The following is a 24,398-nucleotide window of genomic DNA, read 5'->3' on the forward strand; positions in this document are numbered from 1 at the left end:
TTATAGGATGAAAAATACATCGCAAATCATTAAAGAATATATGTTGAACCCCAGAGTCGGCGGTTGTCATTTTGTCCAAAACATCAGGATGCAAATGCGAGTTTGCTAATTATGAATTTTTTAAACGATTGATAATATTCCAAGAAACTGCGGGAGATGCTGCAACAGCAACTTTTAACGGAGTTATCCTCTAGTATGTATTTCAATGCAACGAATTCGAGGGAGAAGGGATCCGGGTTCGATTGCCGGTCAAGGCGAATGATTTTTACACTCTAAAATTGTTGCATTGATTAGCAATATATTGAAACAGGTGTTATTTGTACCGTGAGTTAAAAAACGTGCGACAACGGTACTTAATAGAAGTAAATACTATATCTTTGCCAACACGAGATGTTTCCACTTCACCCATAAATATAAATAAATACTTTCGCACTACTCCGTTGCTCACGAAGTAAGTTGAACGAGAATATTTAAACAACAGGGGTGCATATGTGATTATTATTATTATTAGGTAATCTACCGGTTCAGGTAGGTTTTTGGATGGACACAGCTAATAAATAAAACATTTTATTACTCCTAACAAAACACAAAATCCATCATCCTACTCTATATCAGGTCCCTCTTCATCTCTGAGTACTTTCTTCCTCCCTTCATCCCGTCCAACATCCCTATCCTGTTCATTCCCTTTCCTCCTTTGCCCAACATTCTCCCCTCTATTACAGTCTTCAACATCCCACTGTCGGTCAATACCCCCTTCATCCACTTTCCCTGCCTCCATAGGATTTCTTCCAACAAACCTCTGTCCTCGCCCACCATACCAAGTACTTCCTCATTTGTTTTCTTCTCTGTGCATATGTGATATCAAATGAAAATACAGACACTTAAAAAAATCATTCACGCAACAAAAATCCCGGAGTTTGTTTTGGAAAAGAAGTCGGAAGGCGTCGAAAGGACATGATGTTTTAAATTTAATGAAAAGTTTTTAATATCCGATAACCAATCAAAAAAAATCTGTAAAATCATACTTTTTCATTTTATTAATATCACTAAATTATCAAACGCTAAAAAAACAATTGCACATTTTAAATAGACAATCTATGGGTATAAAATCGAATGATAGGTCGACAACGGAGCCTGAATAATATGTATGCATCAAATAAATATATGGCGAAGGGAAATGGCTACCAACATGCATAATTCAAAAACGGGGAAATACGGGTAGAAAATTTGAATCGTGAAAAAAAGTAAATATCTAAAATGATGACATGAATCTGTTTGTGTCATTTTGAACTGTAAGAGGATCAGAAAGAGGAATGGGAACATTGACTGATTTCTACAGTTCCTTCAGGGCCAAGTAAACTTTAAAAGATTTTTCTGTTGGAGATAGCGTGGGCTGAACTATTTATGGTTTCACCCTCTCTACGTTTTGGTAGCAGAAAGAAACATATCTGCTACTACCACGAATTCATAACGGTAATAAGGCTCGTTACCGAACAATAATGTTATTGAAATTTCTGAATTCTAAAATGTCAGTTATTTAAGAATTCAGAAATTTACGTTCGTTATTTTAACATTTTAGTCACGTCACTAATCCGTCCGTGGATGCGAATTACATATTACAGGCCCCATTTTACAATGGTAGATCAAATCACGTATATAAAATTAGGGAGATACAGGGGATCGGTTTGGTGCGGCGGCTAAAGTACTGGCTTCCCACTCAGGGGGCCTCACTCGAATCCTGGAGGCGGCAGATATTTTTCAATGGTATCCCGGTCCCTACTTGAGGTGCTTTGTGGAGGGCACATGGAGTGAGAACGCCGTCTGTCGGTTGGGGCGTTAAGCTGCGGACCCCTTGGCGCCTTGAGAGTAGGCTAATGCCAACGCCGGGTTTCTCTCCACCCTTCATCCTTTCCTGTCCATCCCTAATGGCGCAAATGGCCTCAGCTGTCGGTCGCCTCCCGTAAAAACTACCACTAGAGAGATAGAATGAAGAATGGATACATTTAAAATGCCGTTTTTTCCTCACACGATTAGAGATCAAAATAGATATGATCGCAGTCTCGAAGAATCTGATTGGCATCGGTAAAGTATATATTTTGTCGTTATCATGCATGCATCTTCAATATACCCATTTTTATAACATCACTCCCGCAAGATTTGTACACAGTATACTGAATATATTTACATGTAAGTAGCTCATTGCATAGTGACTAACTTTATTCGATTAAATGTGTAGAAGTAAATGCGATGATTGTGCATGTATGCCTGGTGACCAAACAACCCTCGCCATACGCCTTTCCGGTATAATTAGAAGATGTACATGAGCCTTGCTTGATTGAAAATCAAAAAAATGGGCTGGCGCGGTTTAAATGTTGCTACTTAATAAAACGTACGGAATACTGGTTTGTAGAAAAGAAGAAAAATAAATAGGATGGGGTCCTTGTAAGAATAAGAGCAAGTAACTAGAAGGATAAACACGAAAGCATGAACTTGAATGAATGTACGAGGGAAACATTAATAGAACCTGCAATCACACACATTCAGGGACAACTCGAAGAGAGTAGTGGGGTGCTCCAGTCATCGATCGCCGACCTCTTTTGTCTACGAAGTCTATTTGCCGCAGCTCGAAATAAACTCAGCCTGAGAGGGAGAGGGAGAGAGAAAATCTTCTCTCCAACTCAGCTGTGGATAGGCAAATCACCAAGTTCTAACCGGAAAATAGAAAGTAGTGCCTATAATTTTAGCCATGGCATAAATCTACTCAGAACATTTCACCACCACCAAATTGAATACAACCAATAAGAACCACACATTAACTGATCAGACGTGGAAGACACCGAAATATCCTGGGTGATGCACCACCTTCCCAGCGATATAAAACACCAGGACAAAATCACTCCGCCCATTTACATGCCAACTAGGAATTAAGTAGTAGGATATTCAAAAACAAATGAACTTGGAATAATTGACCAAAAATTTAAAATGAGAGCACTTGTGGAGGAAAGCGACAAATAGCGAAATTTGCCTTTTTTAAACCGGACTGTACATGGATGAATGAATGGAGTGCCCTAACTGAGGAAGTCTTAAACTCTTTCGCGGAAGGTTATTAGGATTTTCATTTCTGCCGAATTTCAGCAAGTAAATAAGGTAGTTAAGACTCTGGTTCTCACTATAGGAATTTGAATATATAAAATGTACGTGATAATAAAGTTCAGGCACCGGGATGCCATTCTGTTTCCAACCAAGTTTAGGCGAAAGGAAATTCGCAACATTTTGTCCGCAGATATCACTCAGAATTTGAACCGGGATCCTTCGGGTCAGTCACTTTGAAATTAATTTTCTATTCAAAGTGATATTCTGGTTTTGACAGAGTTTCGAATCGAAAACAAATCAAAACAGAAGGTATTTCGATATCGCATACTGAATACCCTTGGCTTTCGATCTGAAAGTTTGTCCGCATACTCTTGAACAATATTTCTCCAGAAAATGAAAGAGATGAAGGCAAGTGAAGAATAAAGATGAAGTGACGTACCGTTAACAATATTCTTAAATGGGTGATCGCTCTGCTGGATAATCAGTATATATATATTCGGAATACTTAAAATATTGGGAGACCTTGCGTTGAAAATGGAGCAATCGAACTCATTTGAACTATCGAAGCATGTCGTCTCGTGAGTGATCATTTTGTTGCAGGTCCAAAATTCCTGAAATCCGACGAATTATAACATCTAAATCTAGATTTATTCCAATTATTATTGAAATAATCTTCACTCTTGGAAAACATTTCTAGTGAAAAGCCACTGAAACGGAATGATACGCCACTCCAGTGAACTGCGGTAAATTCTGTTGATGTGGTTTTATTGATATAAATAAATGACCCTAGCAATGGGGTGAATGTTTTCCTCGTACTGTAGATAATCTCCGAGTGTTATGCAAAAATGCATTCTGATAAACTGAAACGACGCAAATAAAGGTTTATGTGAATTATTTCATTTATCTTCAGAATATCAAATGCAAACTCATAAAAATGAACGTTGAAATATTCTTCCTCCTCATCCATTTCTCAGGAAAAAATTCAAAATCAAACCATAATACCTCGAATTTAGGTTGGGTACTTTGTATTCTTAGAAAGGCAGAAAATTATACAGAAATTTTAATTAATTCATGTTTTTCAATTTGGGATATTTCTAATTCATGGTGCATAATAAATTTGTTGAAAACAATTCCTGATAATTTCGTACTTTTTCCTGGGTAAACTAAATTTTTCTGTTCTCATACAGAATAAGAGACTTTAGTTCATCGGAAACCAATAACAATTACACTTTCAGCTCAATGCCTGCCGGATTATCAAAACATTTTTTATTATAACGTTTAAAATGATTTGTGGAAATCGCCCACACACTATAATCTATATAATATACAATTTACACGGTGAGGGTGAAAGAAAGAGAAAAAACAACTTTGCACTTCCACACACTTATTTAATGTAACACGACCATGGTTTCGATGCTGCGCATCATCTTCAGGTGATGATCTCCATCTCCACCTGAAGATGATGCGCAGCATCGAAACCATGGTCGTGTTACATTAAATAAGTGTGCGGAAGTGCAAAGTTGTTTTTTCTCTTTCTTTCACCCTCACCATGAAAGAATTCCACAAAGTTAAGCCTGAAACTGTTAGCTTTACAATTCACACGGCAGCCACACGATATATCCGTGAATTTGGTAGATTCAATAAATTTCACAGCCATTTAAGCCATGGCCTGGCTACAAATTTACTTTCCCTCACTTTTTTTGCAAAGCGAAGTAATTGCGGGTTAAATCCGCGCACGGCGTCAAATAGGCATACACATAGCAAAGCATCATTTCAGCTCCAACTAATAAAAAAGAATCTATACTGATATTTGACATTAAAAACTTCCAATTACCAACTGCGAGCAGTACCTGACAAACGATCATTTCGTGATTTGATGCTTGAGTTTCGCGAAATCAATTAAATCTATGGAAAAATTTTTACTAATATTATTAAATAATTATCCATAAATCCAACAATCAATGAATACTGGTGACTACTAAGACAAAATGTTGATGTCAGTAAATTGAATGATAGGACGCGATCGTTGATGAAACGATCGAGAACCAACAAAACGACTTGGCGAAACTGGCACCAGGCGAGCCAACCGTCCAGGAAATGGCGAACCCAACTACCGTCACCTCGACGTGGACTCTCAAACCTCCAGCAGCTACAACGGCCGTCGGAAACTGAGCAACCGACACACTCGGAAGGCTCAGGAGGAAGTCTCGTCACCTCCGTCACGCGCGCGCATCACGGCCGATCCCCCTTCCCTACCAACCAAGCTGAATCACGCCGCGAGGGTCGAAAACAATGGGTTGCGGAAAGTACTGGAATCGCTATCTCGAGTTGAAGGGAGGTCAACATTAAGCTTGGCAACCCTGGACACGGTTTTCCCGGTAGCGCTCGCGCCGTTGGTGGTCGGTCGGATGTTTTGTGAACTCGGGCGCTAATGACAGCGCCGGTGGAATGGGACGAAAGGCGGAGGGAAATGGGGTAGACGAGGGAGGGAGACATCCCATTGCTCCGACGGATACTGTCGTCTCCTGTAGCCGGGAGAAAAAGATGAGAGGGGTGGGGATGAAATGGGAGTGGAGTAATTGAGAAGGCGAGTATGGGGTCATCAATCACGGATGGCTCCGAGTATGCCTTCGCACTACACGATCACAACATGGTGCTCGAGGAGGGCGCGGCGTAAATGCATTAGGCTGTCGCATGTCAACCCAAACTGATGGTGGAATTAATTGATTTGTCAAGAGTGGAGGGTTGGGAGAAGTAAGTTAGGTACGTTTACGAAATTGGGTTGGAAACTTTACAAATAAGGATAGTGAACGGATGGAAAATTAAACATTTCGGAGCACTTGAAAATGTAGCAGCGTGGCGAAGTATTACCAGTGCTAGTTTTATTAATAGTAAAGTTCAACCAGGTCACGATAGGCTTTGATCAAGGAACTAAACACTGTGTACTGGCTCTCCGTACCCTCTGACACACAACCTATCGGTGGTTGCTTGCATTTAGAAGAAATAGAAAATTTCCTAAGCTCTAGCTAACATTATACAAAACATTCTTAGACCAAATACTTCATATTACAATAAATCGTTTTCTAACCCTGCATTTTTTCTTCCTCCCTTCATTCCATCCAAAATGCCCATCATTTTTTTCTCTTCATCTCGCTTTCTCATCATTCTCCCCTCTTTGAAGTATTCCACTATTTGAGTATGGGAAAATGCACTCAAGACAGCTGAAATAAGGTAGTATTTTAGCCATTCACTTGAAAACATCAATCTATCTTATGTGCCCTGAGTGGGGATTCTCTACCCTGAATCAATGAGTTTATCAAAAAGCCTTCATGGTTTGCATCTCACAAAGTTATTGAAATGATAATCGGTGATTAATATCTTACAAAATAAAACTCGTGCAAAGTAAAGCCTAGTTCTTTGTTCATAACACATCCCTATCGGTATTGGCTACACTTTACAGAATATGTGAACGGTAGTCATTACCAATACATTGCATGTTTAGCATGTGAGAATTTGAGAATTCTGCAGTGCATAAATACATTGAGCTCTCCAATGAAGAAAGCCTATAATGAATTTAAAAAATTATTAAGCATTTCATGAACATATTTTCGCTTAGTGCTAAGATTTCTATTCCAATGTGACATGAGAATACGCCACTCCTTTGCCATAATATTTTCTCCACAAAAGAACTCCTATTAAACTTAATTACGCACATCAAAAAAATTATTACATTAAATTTTATAAATGTGCACTTAAACGTTTTGCAGCTTTTGTGTACCAAATATATCTTTATTTTAATCATTCCATTTCCCTAAAAATTTGACTTGGGGATTTCCATTCACTTCATGCTATGAAAATCTAACGCATTGACGTAAAATCAGGCTATAATAGTTTCCAAGCAACGAACGCAAACTTGACACTTGCGGGAAAATAGTGACGACGGCAAATAGGGTGCTTCCGAAAAAATGACCCACAACAGAAACGCCGATCGAAATAGACACGCTCAACTATGACGCCACGAAATGTAGCACAGAGATGCGCACTGCGCAGCGGGAAACATAGCAAAGGGCCTGGGAAGATTTTAATGTTTATTTTTCACTCGACCGCGGTGCGGGGAAAGGAGAAATAAACCCACCACCGGTGGAGAGCTCTGCGAAAGGGGATGAAATTGGCGCGCAGTTGGGGAATGTGGTGGAGGAGATATGGGGGTTGTCGCGCGCGAGGAAGACCGGGGAAACCTAGTTTTGAGGCTATACAAGGAAGGAGTCTCGAAATAGCAAGGGGGAGACTCGAGATCCCAGGCCATCTTCCTCCCCCTTTTCCACTTCAAATAAAGACGCGTCGGAAGAGAAACCCCTTTGCGCCAGACGCTTATCTCCCATCCTCACTATCATCTCTAGCTAAAAAAAGAGAAGACGACCTGACCCACTAATAGGTCAGGGTTTAAAGCGCTTCCTATAAGTGTGGTGCACGTACCAATGGCATATCCAACGATACGGGAGAGTCGTGGGTGCAGTCACAAGTCCCTGTTCAGAAACCCTTTTCTGGTTTTCCATAGGCTAATCAAAATTATCTCTATGCCACAAATACGTTTGACCGTCTTCATTAAGTTTGGTAAGATCAATTGGGATAGGCGTTTAAATTTATCGAGGGAGATAGGGTTTTCTGGGAATACGGGAAAGAATGGGCGAAGAGAAACCCAGCGCAGTCGTTGATCTAGTCTTAAAGAAAGACTCTCAAGGGGTCACACAATTTAACGTCCCATCCGACGGATGGCGAACTCCGCCTGAAACGTTCTCTGCATGATACCCAAGCAAGGCTCGGAACCTTCACGGGGCCTCTGACGTACAACGTACAACAGCTGACGCACCAATCCGACCCCCTGGTTTCCTACTTCTATCAAAACAACCTCTGGGGAGGGATACTACTGACGAACCTAACAGCCTTCGCAGCACGTGATTTGGTTTCAAATAGCAGACGGACACACATTTCAATGCTATTGTGACGATATATTTTTATTTTTTACATTAACTTAAATCGATGTATTCAAATAAATCGTCGCCAGTTCAGAAGATAATAATTCAGTAAAAATCATCACAGATGTAATTCGGATGCAGTTAAAACAGTGAAGTTACAAGTTTGAAACACACTTATAATCTTTCCTTCCCTGGTTCACATTTTCTCTGCAGTTTTCAGGCCCCTTGAGCACATGCCCAAAGAAATTTCCGCATTGAAACACTTTCAGGAAACGATTGAGGGCAGAAACACGAGCTATTACACGCTACTAAAGATGAAAATGGAAGCCGATGCAACGAAAGTCATTACAATTCATGTTATAAACATCAGATTTTGAAGACTTCAATGAAATTTCTCCAACTCGATTACGAAACGACGAGGAAGACTATTTTGGGAGAGAATTAAGCTTAGAGCGTAAAAAAACCAATCACGTGATTTAAAATTATGATGGAATCAAGTTATCAGTAGTGAAAAAAATAATGAGAACACTAATGTTGGCGATACATTTAATTAAGGCCACAATGATCACCTTCGTTTAGCAAAGACACAACATTAAGATTTGAAGATACTCATTAAACGTACGAATGTGGGGGTGTACAATGCGAAAAAATAAGATGAGATTCAAGAAACTATTCAAAACATTCTTAACGCGTTCTTCTACTTTTATATGGCAGCCTGTCAGCACCCACTAGGGTGTGAGGCAGGGTAAAATTCAACATCGCGGACGTGGAATCAAGAATCATACATGTATATATGTGTGTGCCTGACGCCATCTCTTGGCTGAAAGAATCGGGGCGCTTGGCGACATATTAGACCCACGGATCTCAGGGTAAATTGACTATCCTCGATAGCGACCATTGTTATCGTTGTTAACAGTTCGATGTAAAGGCCAAAATGCGCTGTTTTCGGACTAATACTGAATAAAATAAAAAATAGCTCAAGTGGTTAAGAGCATCCGCCCGGCAAGTGGAAAGATCCGGTGTTCGAGTCCCGGTTGAGGAAATATTTTTACTCTTGTGATCCGTTCGATTCCGCCTTCCCCACCTCTATTGTGTTCGTCCTTTATATGTGTTCCTATCCCTTTTCCTTATATCTGTTTCTGTATATATGAGTATTTATTCGCCGTTTGGCGGGATTTCGTGTTTGAATGTATATATATATATATATATATATATATATATATATATATATATATATATATATATAGTTCTTATAAATTTTTAGTTACCGACAAATATGCATAATACTATTAAAATTGGAGACAATGTCAACTATAGGTAAATTCATTTCGGTATCTAAAATGAAATACTTCTCTACGCATACGGCACGAGCTGCTAACAAGAACAATAATGAATACATATATATACATATACACACACCTCTGTGTACATACATCGTAAATATATATATTCAGAATCATACAAAAATTCATTTAAGTATTTATTTGAGACGAGGTCAAGAAGAGTAATACCGTTTTCATAATTCAATCTTGACATTCCCGATACTTAATTTTCAATCTAATTGGAATCGTTGAACCATTCCTTTACATATACCTGTCACAAATACATGTGCAGGGATTTGGGACGGAGGATGCAGGAGACGAGAGAGAATACATTAGACAGAGAAGAATGCTAACGCCAAAGTTTCAAATACGGTGTGCGGTGAGAGAAAGTTGATGCGGAATATCCGAATGAAATCAGAAAAAGTGGACTGAGGAAACATTGAAAATTAGTAGGATGTTGAGGGCCGAGACAGAAGGGAAAACGTTGGGTAAGCGGAGGAGAGGAAGGAAGAGAACTGACTCCTTAAGACAGCATGAAGACAGGCAGAAGTTACGAAGATCCGAGGAAGGAAATAATGCAGCGCAAACAAAAGAGGAATTTCTCACGAAGATAAGTGGAAGACAATAGACATTAGAGACCATCCGAAATTCAACTGTTATATTTATCAGGCATTGAATGAAAGCCGTGAAGAGTGAATGACAGGACTGGATACGAAGGATTAGCATAAGAACATCAGTATTTACGGGTCAATAAAATTTCGTCATAAAAATTTTAAAAAATATATGCTGATAAAAATAAGCATAAAATGACAGGCGGTGTACTGAAAACATGGAAAACGCCACAATTCTTTCAGTAAAGGCTATATAAATAAGCACTTAATTTTACTTATAACCTACTTTAAGTAAACGCTTAATTTAATTTATAAAATGCATTTGAAATGTTAAAAAAAAACCACGAGAAATAATAATAAGCCACACATCCAATGTTGTAAGTGGAAACACTACATTCTCCACAACTACACATGGCCGTGCATTACGCAATATCTTTTACGGCGACTGTACACAAAAGATAACGTGGTTCATATGAGTAAAGATAAAGAACTAGCAGTAAGTACTCGATAAGACGAGGGAAGATTAAACGTGGACTGGCGGTTCAATGCAAGCGACTCGCAATTAGACATGAGGGGACGACCGCCTTAGCTGGAAACAATATCACAAAATGATTTTTCATGGTGGATTCGAGAGGCAGTAAAAGGTATTTATCCCACAACCATAACATAAGAATCTGCATAAGGCAATTAGTTTTAATTAAATGCCGTGTTAATGGTTGTGGTTCATTTTTATTACTCCTTTTTCCTATTAGAAGGAACTGTTTTCTTCGGTGAAATTGGTACTCGTTTCTTCCTCTCCCTCATCCCTTACCAATACCGCTAGGAGCTTGCACCCCTTAACTTTTAGATAAGTTGAAATTTGACATCTGTCGCTAAATCTATTATTTAAAACATTCAAAAACTCTATTTATTCGCCATTATGCCATTTCATGCATTTTATTATTCCATGAAACAGTATATGACAACATTAAACGATCTTCCGTGATAAAAGCGGCAATTATGTCATGATATCGCGTACTACTTTGTCTCTATGCTCACGAAAATGTTTTCTCATTTTCTCTTCGTTCATCCACGGTTGACACCGTTAACAAATTATTCTTATTTTTTCCTATACTTCCTTTGCCCCAGTAGAATGTCAATAAAATAGGCGAGCGTCGAAATCTTTACTTACGTATCGTTCATACATACATCACCCCACCACTGGAAGACTGGTACCGCCATGAATTTTATGGCTTAACTGCCGTACATATCGAAGGTTAAATGTTTGACTGGGCAAAAAAATTCACAAGATACGATCAAAACTAAATTACGCCCAGTCGGCCTATCAAATCAAAAAAATAACACATCAGCGAAAACGTAATAATGCAGAAAGCTAACTGTTGGAAAACTATTGAAACGTTTCTGGCATACGGCTATTACATCAACAGCAAATATATATTGAATATGTAGTAAAAAGCGATCAGCAAATTTCTATCGATTAATGATAATTATGCCAATTAGATATATTTAAAGATTGGCAGCTCGCTTTGGCACGGGGATGCCACAATTTCAAACGCTGACCGAGTGCGAGCAACATTAAAACTTTCGGCACGGCCGCGATAAATGGGAGGTAGGTTACACGGACGTGAGGTGTGAGGGAAGGAGGGATGGAGATGGCGTGGGCAATTAAAGCTCCACTTCCCCTCGACTCTCTCTTCCTCCTTCCACGAACATCAATTTGAAAAAAATAGGAAGAAAAAAAATAGACGATTTATTTTTTTTCCTCTTCCGCCCACCCCGACTCCCTCTCGAATAAAACCTCCCTTCTTCCCCTTCCAACTTCCAAGGGATGATGACGGATGCTCGCGGAGAACCCATCCCACCGCACGCCTACCTCCGGGTAGTACCGCCTCTGCCCCTCCCACCCAACCAACCAACCCCCTGCCGAGCAGAAAACAACCTAGATGCCGCCGCCGACTGGGAAGAGGGCTCCCGCTGCTCCCTCTTCCGCCGCTCTTCCCATAACCCCCCCCCCTCTCGGACGACAGCTCACGGGAGAGCAAAACATTGTCGAAGCAGCCGGGCGAGCGCGCCACGAGCGGAACAAACACGCATCTGGAACTCCAGAAAAAAAATCCCACGCTCGCCTGAAACGAGATTCCGTAGAAAAACGATATTTCGCCAGTGCGATCGTCAGGATTTTCATGTTTACGATGGGCACGGCTCGAGATCGAGGAAAGCGCGATTTTTGAGGTGACACGCGGTGACCGTGGCTTCCGGGAGAAAAATCAAGGCTGGCAGGCTTTTCACATTTGAGGGGGATATGACCACACCTGCAGATGCAATGCCAGACTTGGGGTTCGATTGCGTCAGGGTTCAAAACCGGTCGAAACATGTTTAGATGTCAAACCGGAAAATTATTACTTGAGAATGTGGCGTGGAGTAATCAGCTTGTCACGAGGCATACTGTATAACGTTACTGCAAGGGAAAGGAATAGGAAAAATATATTTCATATTATCATATTTGGTGTTGGTATATATCGGTTGGGTTGGTATACAGGGTTCGTCCGGAAAATAAGTGTACTGATTTTTTCCCGCCGCTCCAGGCGCGCCCAGCACCGCTCTGACGGGCTGCGATTGGAGGGGGGTATGTTGGCAAGCGACGCTGAAAAAGGCAGTCGGATCTGAGCTGTGGTGTAGTGAGGAGCTCTGTTAACGCGAACCTCCACGCTCGACCCACGTCACCGAACGCGATGCCGAAGTTTTTGGAGCAGCGTAAATCAGCATCAAATTTGCGGTAAAGCTTGGGAAATCGTCTACCGAAACTGTCTGTATGATTAACCAGGCTTACGGGGAGTCAGCCATGTCCAGAAACATGATCTTTCGGTGGCACAAGATGTTCGTGGAGGGCAGAGAAGAGTTCGACGACGAACCACGGCCTGGACGCCCATCAACGACACTCACCGACGAAAATGTGCGAAAAGTTCGCGATGTACTGAACTGTGATCGTCGTCTTAGTGTTCGGATGATAGCAGAGCAGTGTAATGTGCCAAAAACAATAGTGCACGAGATTATTAGGCACCAAAAACATCTGGCGGCTGCATCACGACAGTGCGCCGTCTCACACCGCGCTTGTCGTGTCGGACTTCTTGGCCAAGCACGGCGTGGCAACGCTGCCGCACCCGCCCTACAGCCCGGACTTGGCACCACCGGACTTCTTTCTGTTCCCGAAGATAAAGAGGAGTTTGAAAGGAACGCGATACGGGACTTTGGACGCCGTCAAAGAGGCCGTGACGACGTGTCTTCGAGAGGTTCCCGATGATGACTTCGCGGGAGCGTTCCAGGAATGGGAACGCCGCTGGAACAAGTGTATCGACTCACAAGGGTCCTATTTTGAGGAATATTAGCTTAAGATATGTAAAAGTGTAATAATTTTTTTTCCTGAGCTCAGTACACTTATTTTCCGGACGAACCCTGTATATTGTTTGGTATAAATCTACCGGTTGAGGTAGGTTGTTGGATGGATACAAGCTTCACAAATATGCAATGATAGATGTATCTCCTAAAAAATACAACGTGACATATAATACTATAACAAACCCAATTTGTAACCCACATACTTAATTACTCACTTATAGTATACTATATACAGCTGTACACCAGTAAAAACCTAATTATTGAGTTGATTTCCTTTTTGGTCATTGATGATAAAGAAAACCATGATATACAGGATGCTCTGATACTCAGGAAAATGCACATCATGACGAAGAACTAAGTAACGGAGTAGATAACTGTCGGAGCATGGATAGAATAATCCGATACTGCAGCTAGTTACCTATTAAATATATTGCCATAACCTTTTGTCGACGTACAGGGTTCGTCCGGAAAATAAGTGTACTGAGCTCAGGAAAAAAAATTTATTGCACTTTTACATATCTTAAGCTAATATTCCTCAAAATAGGACCCTTGTGAGTCGATACACTTGTTCCAGCGGCGTTCCCATTCCTGGAACGCTCCCGCGAAGTCATCATCGGGAACCTCTCGAAGACACGTCGTCACGGCCTCTTTGACGGCGTCCAAAGTCCCGTATCGCGTTCCTTTCAAACTCCTCTTTATCTTCGGGAACAGAAAGAAGTCAGGTGGTGCCAAGTCCGGGCTGTAGGGCGGGTGCGGCAGCGTTGCCACGCCGTGCTTGGCCAAGAAGTCCGACACGACAAGCGCGGTGTGAGACGGCGCATTGTCGTGATGCAGCCGCCAGATGTTTTTGATCGCTGGCCGGACGCGAGCGACTCGTTTTCGAAGCCTGTCGAGCACTTGGACGTAAAATGCAGCATTTACAGTTTGTCGTTCAGGTACAAATTCGTAGTGGACGACTCCCCTTTTGTCAAAAAAGACAATGAGCATCGCCTTGATCCGAGATTTGCTCATGCGAGCTTTCTTTTGACGGGGTGATGATGGGGTGTGCCACTCCGCACTTTGTCTCTTCGACTCCGGGTCGTACTCAAAGATCCACGTCTCGTCACCCGAAACAATGTTCTCTAAGAAATGTGGATCATTTTTGCAGTGATCCGCAAGTTGTGTCGCGATTTCCAAACGATTGAGTCTTTGATCATCACTGAGCACTTTCGGCACCAACTTTGCACAAATTTTTCGCATCTGTAATTACTCCCTAATAATCTCGTGCACTATTGTTTTTGGCACATTACACTGCTCTGCTATCATCCGAACACTAAGACGACGATCACAGTTCAGTACATCGCGAACTTTTCGCACATTTTCGTCGGTGAGTGTCGTTGATGGGCGTCCAGGCCGTGGTTCGTCGTCGAACTCTTCTCTGCCCTCCACGAACATCTTGTGCCACCGAAAGATCATGTTTCTGGACATGGCTGACTCCCCGTAAGCCTGGTTAATCATACAGACAGTTTCGGTAGACGATTTCCCAAGCTTTACCGCAAATTTGATGCTGATTTACGCTGCTCCAAAAACTTCGGCATCGCGTTCGGTGACGTGGGTCGAGCGTGGAGGTTCGCGTTAACAGAGCTCCTCACTACACCACAGCTCAGAGCCGACTGCCTTTTTCAGCGTCGCTTGCCAACATACCCCCCTCCAATCGCAGCCCGTCAGAGCGGTGCTGGGCGCGCCTGGAGCGGCGGGAAAAAATCAGTACACTTATTTTCCGGACGAACCCTGTACTTCTTGAAGAACCCGAAAAAAATAATTGCAGTTAAACTGGAATTCAATTTAAACTACATCCATATGGTACTTTGAAGCTACCACTAGGGTGTGTGACAGGGGTCGATTTTACAACAGGAACGCAAACTCAAAATTAAATCGTAGTTGTAATTAATAACATTATCACTAAAGATTAACTAATTTAAAACGAAGATTTTTTTCAAAACAAAAGTTTATACTATTTTATGTTGAATAAGTATTACATTAAAAACCAATATTATTCCTTTTTTTTCTTTTAAAACAAAAATCCCTCTCCTGTACCAGAATGCATTTCAAAACGGAAAAGAATATCTTTCCACCTCCACAGAAATTACAGGGGAATAGGTAATGTGAACTATGCGCGACTGACTTGCATTAAGACGAGTTTACTGGTTTTGCCAGTACCAATAAAGCCAGTTTTACCAATAAAATCTTTCGAATCCGAACTGTGGAAAACTTGGGCGATTGGGAGCGAAATAGGCAAAAACATACTGTAGGTACCTGTTCGGAACGAAAAAATGGAATTACAAAAAAAATACAGAAAGGAACGGGAAAAGACATTTGTGGCATTTGGTCCGAACTTCCGGGCTCCAAATTATTAGCAGACGCATGGTAAGGGGAAAATATTCTGATGACCCCAATGGGAATGCTTTTAAAAAATTCATTCACGGAGAGAAGTACATATTCAATCCGCAACTCACGTCCTGCTCTTGCGTACGTGCGTGGACAGATCGGAAGGGGGATTCCGTCCGATGCACTCCGAAAAGCGGAAGTTATGACCTCCCCGCTCTATTAGTCTCAGCGGCGATGTTGGTAGGGTGGGTGGAGGGGGAGGGCAGAGCACTGTGGAGGGAAGGGTATTCTGGTAAATGTGCTCCCGATCCCGGGGGAGGGGGGGAGAGTAGGGAGAGGGGTTCGTGGGAAACGGGTCGAAGGCCGAAGAAGGGGGCACGGGAAAAATACACGTGCGTGTGACCTTCACCGTGTGGCCTTGTGGGACGAATGACTCCCGAAAGGTTCACTTGCGGGTAAGGTGAAGGGGTGAGGGATGGGGCGGGGGCTTCACGGAAGGGCCAATGTCCCCCGTAAAGGGCCGAAGAACTTCACAACCGCTGCCTCCTCGCCTTTGCATTTCTTTGGAGCGATGAACCCGGGCTTCTCAACCCGTCCTGCCGGGTACAAAATGATGAAACCGCGGACGTCCCATGCCCAATGCAATATTATGTAATATTGTATGATGCAATAATTGGCGTGTTCGAATAAATCATTACATTTATTAAGTAAATATATTAGGGTGCAGAGGTTCGATTCTACGTTTACATAAATGTCCCACAATCCACTGAGGTTTTTTACTGAATATTTTTTCCCTTTCTCTCCCATATCCTCCATTATCACTTATCCTTCCCACCTGGTGCTTGCACCTCCTCCTACACATTTTTTTCATGGATCGTGGAGTATTTATGTAGATGGTGTAGAAAAGGCGTGTGACAGGGGGTGCAATCACGAGATGGAATCGTTAGTTCATAATGGAGAGGAACAGTACCTTAAGTGTTAGGAAAAGCGAAAAAGGATACACTAAAATCCCCATCAAGACGAGCTGATCCCAATAAATGCCAGGCGGAAGGGAGGAATGAGTAACACAATTACCTGTAGAACCCGTCAGTAGCGTCGTATACTATATCTCTCATTTTACCATCGGTGGTCGAATGTACCAATTTTTCTTTGATAACAAACCAAAAAATAATTACACTACATCTGTATACTATATGTATACACTTACAATAGACATACAATACAATATAGACATACAATAAGTATGCATATATTTCGCCGCAAGTTTTTAGGGCCTTCGGAGAAAGCGTTTATGAAATAATTAAATGAAGTTATGAGAAAATTGGCAATATTCCACAAATATTTTTACAACAAGTAGACGAGTTTGAAAGGCCTTTTAGAGGAATCAGGTTGGGGCCGCTTGGGACTTGAAGAGAACAAGCGAGACTTACACTTTTAGAAAGGTACAGAACGCACGAGTTTAATGTAACCATGACACAAAGGGAATTATTATAACCCATCGCTATTTAGATATGTTAGACCGCAAAGATAAGATAAGGAAGACTCCAATACAGAAAATAAGACTCCAGTACATATAGAAACAAATACAGGTCCTGTATTCCTTCTTTCCTAGGGAAATCAGGAATTATAATGGTAAAAAATCGAAGTCACAGTAAAAATACTACAAAAACTCGTATTATTTGAGAGAACATGTTTAAACGTAGCATAGACATCTGGTACATTCGTTAGTGCATGTGCTAGTGTATATTGATTGCTACTATGTATATTTGGATGTGTGTAAGTTAAAATAAATTTTGCATGAACATATTCGTCCGTTTGGGAGTAATTAGCATGTTTTTCTGACTGTTTTGAATGAAGTTGCATTCTATTTTACGGGTGGAGTCCTATCACCCCCGCCACACGCCCTTGCAGTATAGATTGTTCGGATGAATAAAAAACATGTATTTCATATAGCATACAAAATGTATACACACAATACTGTATGCATACATTTTGTAATTTTGCATATGCATAAACTATCTTAATTACGTTACCAAAACTATCCCCAAACTTTATTTCCTTTCCTATGCACTCTGAATGAAAACCTATACACGAGGTATTCTATTTATCATTACCGAATCAAAATATGTTTCTTATATTCCGTAGTTACGCAACGCTTCCATTGATAGTGGCTAGGACGTTTCGACGAGGGATGTTGACGGACAACATTGAGGAAACGGGCAAAGCTGAAAGCGGCTACTCAAAGGGGAGAGAGAGGGAGAAGAAGGGAAATTCCCCGAGGGGGAGACATGATGAAAAGTGCTGCGGGTGAAGCGGACGGCCGGAGCGTGGATCTCCACGTGATGGGCGATCGCGCAAATGCACGAAATAGTTGCGTGAGCTAAGGCGATAAGCGGGAGAGAGGACTGATGCAAGGGAATCACAAGGATTTCCAAAACACACACGAGGGAAATAAGTGCTTCCGTCCAGAGATTCGAGAGTCAAAGAGGTTATGATCTTTCCAAGTGAGACATTAAAAAAAATCCCTCTTTGCACACGACGATAAATATTCAAGCCAAACAGTTTCTTCGTTCGAAATTGGATGGAAGTCTTCATATTTAACATAACATTCGTCACAGACTAAACCGTTTGCATCAGAAAATTTCCCAAAATATGCGCTGTTTACAATATTCGCCGTCCGCTGTCAACAGCGGGGTGTCATATTTTCTACCTGTGAGTTTAGGGGTGAGGACTGTGTGTTTGCATGGCCATGAATAAATAGAACTTCCCTCTTCTTTACTTTCCAGTTCCGCATGACCTGTCTTGGTATGGAGGTGGTCTACCGCATAAGTGGTTGTGGGTAATTTTTATCCCCTTCTTTTTCGTATACTGAAGAGGATATGCTGCTAGCATATGGGATCCTCATCCAAGTTGGATTGATCGCCGAATTAGACCGCTTGGGGCGTAGAGCAGCTAGATTTCTAAAACGTGGTTATGATGAACTGAGTAGCGCATCAACAATATTAATGTAGCTAGGGTGGGAATCACTCACGGAGGAAAGGTATGATTACAGATCAAATTTGTTGCATAAATTGGAAGGATGTCTCCTTAGCAATGATGTTGAAAATGCTACGGTTTGAGAAATAATATCAGTAAAACTAAAGAGATTAAGTGTAGAACAGATAGATTTAAGATGCTATTTTTTCCACGAAAGATAGCGATCAAAAAAGCGTTTTCCGACCGCAGTAGGGGTAAAAATATTCGGGTCAAAATTAGTTTGGTGCTATTCACCCCCTGCCACTCACCCTAGCGGTGGCTGGCGGGGTACTTAAAGAATATTTTATTGACTGAAATTAGCACTTGTTTTGAAGTTTTCCTTCTAGGTATCTGAACACTGCTGAGAGCATATTCTTCAACTCCGGGTTAAATGAACTGCTCCAGCGATAGCTGACGACAATTGGTGAAATTTCGATTCAATTACTATATGAAATCACACTGCTGATTTTCAATCCATCTTTAAATCAGCAGCGATTAAAGGATGTAAAATACAAAAATGTTTTGCAAACGGACGAAATATCCTTATCCAAAATACAAAAAATCATCAACACTGAAATATGTAAAAATGCTCTCATTTCAACGAATGTGCAAAAAACAATTTATCCGCAAAATCCAAAATTGATTCAATAGTACTGAAAGTTAGTCACCATATTTATATAAAATGAAGTTCAGAAAACTTCCTTTTTCCCAAATCCACCCATCGTCAGAGTCCGTGTGTCGACTTACGAAGCCGATACAATTCACTTAGACTATCCTGATCCTTCAATCCTCGAGCCGAGGCTCTTCTCACATGCTTATAGAACACCACCAGATATCAGCCACTGAAGAGTCTTTACCCATTTTGCAATTAGGCTTCATTCCGGGAAATGTATAACCCTGAGGAAATGACGAAGTGACGTTCGTATCGCGAACGACGGCTTGGAACGCCTCAGAAGAAACACACCAGAGGATTTCAAAGTCAACGTGGCGATAAAAGACAGAAGAAAGTTGACAAAAAAAATTGAAAACGCAAAGTACGCTACGTGCGTTTTACTCTATTTCCGCTGAGATGACGAATAGACTACAAAGTGAGGGCATCATGCTCCATAGAACATCAACATAGAGGTGTTCTTGGACTCTAAACAAATGACTCGTTGAAATATTTCATATTTATAACTCATTCAAAACTTTATTTGCAAATATTTGTTTGATTAGGTCTGAGGCAACCGAAAAAGATGACATAGCATGCATGGGGAAAATATTAGCACTTTTACTTTACAACACGCGAAGAATAGAGGGGACATGGAAGGAGGAATAGAAGTAGACAGAACTACATTCTCTGTGTACGTACTCTTGATTGGAACCTATTCTATCGTAAGTTCGTTTATGAGGTGAACATTTTTCCCTAAACCGAAGAAAGCACTTGCTATACTTCGCCTGTCGTAGGTTAATGGCGATAGTGTGAAACAATTTCATTTCTTGGTCAGCACCTGACGCTTAACCAACAATTTTGAATCATTTTGCAGGGCAATAGTTCGAAACATCCAAATAGTACGCTGATTACGTGAGATGGGTAGTGCTAACTTGTAATGATAGCGCCTGCTAATCCGTTTATTCCCGATGCCATTGAAAATATTCAATGAAATCACCCCGCTTTGATTTCCTTCCCGCCTACTACGCAAGGCTGTTGAAAACTCACCTCAAAGCTGACCGGATTGTGAATTCAGCCTTACGGCCCATTTAGAAATCACGTGGACAGGAAATGACAAAGTTTTGGGACAGGGATGGATTAGCCAAGATATCTCTTAGATACGTTGTCACCTCTGGCGAAGTACCCACTCAAGGATTATCTAATCAGGAGTGTGCAAAATTTGCTGAGCATCGTTCGTCGCGAACTATAGCACGCAACCATATCGATTTCCGATAAGGCTGAGGAAACACTGAAATACGACGTCGGGAGGTCGGCACGAAATGAGCGACTGACTATCCTGGGCTGCATTAGAGTAACAAAATCATTCGGCCAACTGCGTAGGTGATTAGACCCATCCTCTGCAAATACGCAAAGTGTTTACTGGAAGGCATTTATACAAACCACTCCATCTCATTGATGTTAGCACTCTTCCTCTACTCAGGCTTCGGCGCAACACGTTATTCAAAGCGAAGAAACATACATGTATGATAAATTTGGCTGACGGGTAAACTAAAATGCGTGATAAGAATCCTACGCCTGATTAAAATTATACTTGTTACACGGAGAGATTAGGCCAGACTTTAAGATTTTGTTTTAGAAATGTGCAGAACAAATTATTTTTTTTGACACCGAGAGAATTGTTATGGCACCAATTGGTAGATTCGACCACCGGGATTAAAAAATATGAGGGATAGGCACCGTTACCGACAGATTCGATTACTCATTCTTCTTCCCTCGCACCCGAATACATTTTCTTATACAGAGACAAGCATTTAACGATTTAATCAAATATTGCATGACACATATAGACATGAATGAGTATGATATTATTCTAATATATATTCAAATTCAAATATGAACTAATAACTTTGCATTTACGGCTGTGCCCTGCCACACGCCCTTGTGGCGGATAGCGGGGTAATGTGTACATTTACTTAAATATAAATAAAATAGGACAAAAAGGAGACTTTCAACTGTAGATTTAAATCGTTTCTCTGGTAAAGCGCTGGGGGACATTTCCAATATGAAGCTCTTAAAAAAGTGAACTTTAGTAGTTCTGAGTTATTTTTTTCCAAATCTTCATTTGTTACATCTTACTTGCCAGTATCGATTCTCTCCCTCTGATTAATTCGTTTACCCAAAAATCACCCTTCAACATCCCATACACACAATACTAGATGAATGAACAACCTACTACCTTCCTACATGACCTCAGTCTACTTTGTCTGTCTGCATGATCCCAGTTTTGCCTAACTTAACTCTCCTCTTCCCTTTTTTTTTAAAACCATTCATCCGTTTTCCATATCCCCGTCCACCTGGTTCAACGTTGATAGAAGTCACTTGGCGAATTCTTTCACAAGTAGGGTACAGAGCATCATCATCTAGCCAGAAGATTAGAATATATTCTAAACCGGTCACAAATAAATTTTCATTAATCAGTGGAAACGAAGTGGTCGTAAATAAAGGTTTAGTCTTGAGTTATCCTTGTCCCTTCACCTCTTGTCCTCTATCCCCAAATGCGGAGGAATATGATTTGCCGATAGAATATTTCCTCTTTGACATAATATTAATAATATCCCCCGCACTCGAATCAAATACGGTTTTCATTTATTCTGCACGGTAGTATAAATTTGAATGAAATGGATTACTTTCACGCCACTTAACTAATGGAAACGTTTTTGATATCAACCGTAAACTTATGATAAACATTTCTTCAACTTCGAAGATGTCAGCTTGAAAGAGATTTTGCCGCCTTTAAACTCGCCATAGTACGAGATTGGAAACATTATATAAAATCTATACTTGGAAAATACCATGGTAAAATCAAAAATGGCACCTGTCGCGTACAAAATTTTTTACGATATTTTTTATTCCGGTCAAGGTATTAACAGTTGGAAAACAGCCTAGGTCATTATGATAATAAAATTCCTCTTTGCTACGCCTATCACGGTACTTAAGGGTCAAACGATACTATAAGTGGGTGAACACAAGTGCTTTTCACAACCATTTGATAACTGCTATCGGTAATTGTTTCAAAACAACGGCACGAGGCAGAGTGGAGATGGAAGTAGGGAACGATAAAACCAAAAAACTTCGACATAACGGTCAAGAGTATGAGTACTTACCGTAATAACAGAGCTTGGACGGAACATAGTCCTTCAAGATGCGAGGCGACTTGGGCGAACGGATCAAGCATTCTCCTGTGGAAGAGAAAAAGACAAAAAATCAGCGTCGAGTTCGGGAATTATAAAACAAGAGACAGCCGAGGAATATTCAATAAGCTAGCATGTACGCGACATTACGTTCCGTAAGTGGAATTGCCCAAGTTTTATTTGATAAATTGGTTAAAAATTAGGTTGATTGACCCGAACTGTTTTCAAACATTAACTTCATTTTTTAGAAATACCCCAACATAACATTATATCTGTTCATTTATTATTTATTAAAACGTGCTCAAGCAACTACATATACGTTTATTACATGCATACACCAATGCCTCGTTTCCAAGGACTTTCTAAACACTTTTTCAGCAAGTAACTTTGACATTTTTAATACTAACATGAAATATCAAAGGTGTAAAATATTTGAATTCAAGTTTATGCTTTGTGTCCATAAAACATTATTTTGTCAGTTAGTAAGACTTCCTGGATATTTTCAAATAAATACATACATATTTAACACAAAAATCACTGAAAATGGCATTAACCTCGAATAATACGCAAAACGACTGTAAACAGCATTTTTAAAATATATTTTAAAACATTAATGGCAAAGATTCTTCAGCATTACTTACCGATTTTCATAAATTTTCACCATTTGGAGGACAATATTTTTTTTTCAATTCAAATTCTCACAGTTACCGATAAACCGAATGCATAAGAATAACTTAAATTGGCACTTTTGACATTACTTATGTTGATTATGCTGGCTCACCATGGCCAATTTCGCACATTGAAAGGGCAGATTAGCTTCAATTCCATTCCCGATCAGAAGTAATTAAGTTGAAAATATCCAAAGAGCCATAAGTAATTTATTCTGAAGACAAGGTATTTTTCTTGCTCACTCGATCACAAACATCGTAAGACAGTTATATCATCCGTAACATCGTGGAAAATATTAAACATTAGTGAAACAACTTGGGATCATTATCACAGTAGTATAGTTAACGTTCATAAACCGGATTCGAATTTGAAATTCCATCATCAGTTGTGACGATGATGGCACTACAGTACTAAAACCGGATAGTCGAAATTGAGTCAGTATACAGATTCTGGTAGAAATGTATTAAACAAAGTTATTTTTACTATTGACAAATTAAGGTGGAATATTCGATCGAATTAGTATAGTGAACAGTCTTTATATTATTTACACTTCCAATGTTAACTTCATGGGTATTCCCAAATATTTGGGGACATGGTAGTCCAGTGGGGTGGTGTGCGCGGCAACTAACCGAAGAGAGATCCAGGTCCAAAAGCATTCTTTCTAACATTTCGGATTTGAAAGTGAGACCCAAATACAAATTTCGAAAAATGCACTGAAAATGAATTCAATTCCCAGGTATACACTTTCACACATGTTGCATTGGAGGAGAAAGGGTTCAGGAGGAGATTCTGGAGAATCGCAATAAAGGTAAAAATCCAATTCAGAAGGAAAACAGATTAAATGCACTGGGGTGTATGAAACCCAGTGGAAATCCCAAATTGTATGAATATGAATTTACGCATTAAACCCCACGGAATGTCGCACCGAATCCGTCACATGTCACATTTGGGTGGGATTCGGTACGAAATTCCACAGGATTCAACATACCAATTCGGCTCCGCAGGGATTAATTTTGAAACTTAAACGTGCAAAATACATTTGACTTAACGTACCTCTAAAATGGACTTTGTAGCTTTGGCTTCACGTTCCTCTAAAATCTGTTAAT

At 40.5% G+C, this 24,398-nt stretch overlaps 1 protein-coding gene across 1 annotated transcript in view; it reads right to left on the reverse strand.

Annotated features, from left to right (window-relative positions):
* Positions 1-24,398, reverse strand: part of Pino (protein pinocchio) — a 367,078-nt gene that overhangs the window by 186,916 nt on the left and 155,764 nt on the right. Inside the window, exon 2 of the mRNA XM_071594810.1 lies at positions 22,597-22,671. The gene's annotated coding sequence lies outside the window, so the exon portion shown is untranslated. The remainder of the gene's footprint in view (positions 1-22,596; positions 22,672-24,398) is intronic.

The sequence above is a fragment of the Hetaerina americana genome, unplaced genomic scaffold (genome assembly GCF_022747635.1).
Source record: "Hetaerina americana unplaced genomic scaffold, ioHetAmer1.1.p SCAF_7, whole genome shotgun sequence".
Taxonomy (NCBI): Eukaryota; Metazoa; Arthropoda; class Insecta; order Odonata; family Calopterygidae; genus Hetaerina; species Hetaerina americana.